Source organism: Triticum dicoccoides, chromosome 7B (assembly GCF_002162155.2).
Source record: "Triticum dicoccoides isolate Atlit2015 ecotype Zavitan chromosome 7B, WEW_v2.0, whole genome shotgun sequence".
In the NCBI taxonomy this organism is placed as follows: Eukaryota; Viridiplantae; Streptophyta; class Magnoliopsida; order Poales; family Poaceae; genus Triticum; species Triticum dicoccoides.
In genome coordinates, this window is record NC_041393.1 from 317,417,677 (window position 1) to 317,419,342 (window position 1,666).

Consider the following 1,666-nt stretch of genomic DNA (forward strand, 5'->3'; position numbering starts at 1 on the left):
TAAAAACACTCCGGGTGGAGAGAAATCCTCCCACTCGGTGGCTTAGCTACGACCCCATACTCGCCTAAGTTAAAAAACACTCCGAGTGGAGAGCAATCCTCCCACTCGGGGGCTTAGCTGCGACCCCGTACTCGCCTAAGTTAAAAAACACTCCGAGTGGAGAGCAATACTCCCACTCGGGGGCTTAGCTGCGACCCCGTACTCGCCTAAGTTAAAAAACACTCCGAGTGGAGAGAAACCCTCCCACTCGGGGGCTTAGCCGTGACCCTGTACTCGCCTAAGTCGGAAAGATCCTCTGAGCTATGCCACAAGTACAACGTATGCTCCATCACGATCCGCAAGGACGACGAGGTGTTGACTGGACACATCGACAGAGCTGCGTCACAAGTACAATGTACACTCCATCCCGATCCGTAAGGATGACGAGGTGTCGATCGATCACATCGTCAGAGCCACTCGACGAGGAGTGCAAAGGTCAAGTTCCACTCAGAATCAAAAAAACATCCGAAAGCGATAAAGGCAAAGCCATCATATTCAAAGAAACCCAAGTTCAGATAAATCCCGCAAAAGTTCAGAACCACAGCAGGCAGAAGTACTCAAGCATCAGCCCTGAAAGACTTTAACGGTGACAAAACCACTCAGCATTCCGAGGCAAATAAAGGTGGGGTATAATGTCTGTTCACTCGGCGGGAGGACTTGCTGGCTCGACGAAGCTGTCGAGGTCAATGCTGTCTGCGAGACGAGTAGCAGCGTCGATGAAGGTGTCCATGAAGGACTGGAAGTTGAGCTTCTTGGTGTTGGCAACCTTGAGAGTCGCCAGCTTGTCTTCTCTGACATCCTTGCAGTGGACTCGGACCAACGATAGAGCAACAACGGCACCACAGCGGGCAGACGACTTCTTCCACTCTTGCACTCGACCAGGGATTTCATTCAATCGAGTCATCAGAGACTCGAGATCATTCTGCAGTTCCACTCAAGGCCAGAGTTCAGTGTCAATCCGCGACATCGCCACCTTCAGACGAGCAAGATAATTCATAGCACTGTCCAGACGAGACTCCAATCATAGCACGTTCATCATGGCGTCATCTTTGATAGGAGAGTTTATGGGGTCAAGACCTGTCTCGATCCGCCCAGTCTCCGCTTCAAAGTCTTGACAGAGTTCTGCACAGTCGGAAAAGCGGTGAGTCTACAGTTAAATAATGAGTCGACAATGGCAAATCAGTCGGATGAGAGGAAATACCTTCAAGCTTTAGGACCAGTTTCTCAGCAAGTCGTCCCAGATAAGCCTCCAGTTCGCCTTCTTCGGCGTGAGATTTCCAACCTTGTCAGTCAAGGTAACCTTGTCCTTCTTCAGCCTCGCAACCTCCTTGTTCGCTTCAGTAACAGCAGTCTTCAGCTTGGAGCTCTCCTCTTCCAACTTATTGACTGAGGCCAGCTTCTTATTAGCAAGTGTTGTTTTCTCTGGCGCCTCCTTCTGAGCTGCGGCAAGGTCTTGATCCTTCTTCTCTAGAGCCTGCTTCATTTTCTTTAAAGAAATAACATTCTTCAGACGAGCTTGGAGTTGACAGTTTTCACTATGCACGTCTGTTCGAGTGAAGTCACTCGGTTCAAGGGACTAAAAGGAAAAAAGTCATAAGGTGGACAGTCGACGAATTATTACCTCCCA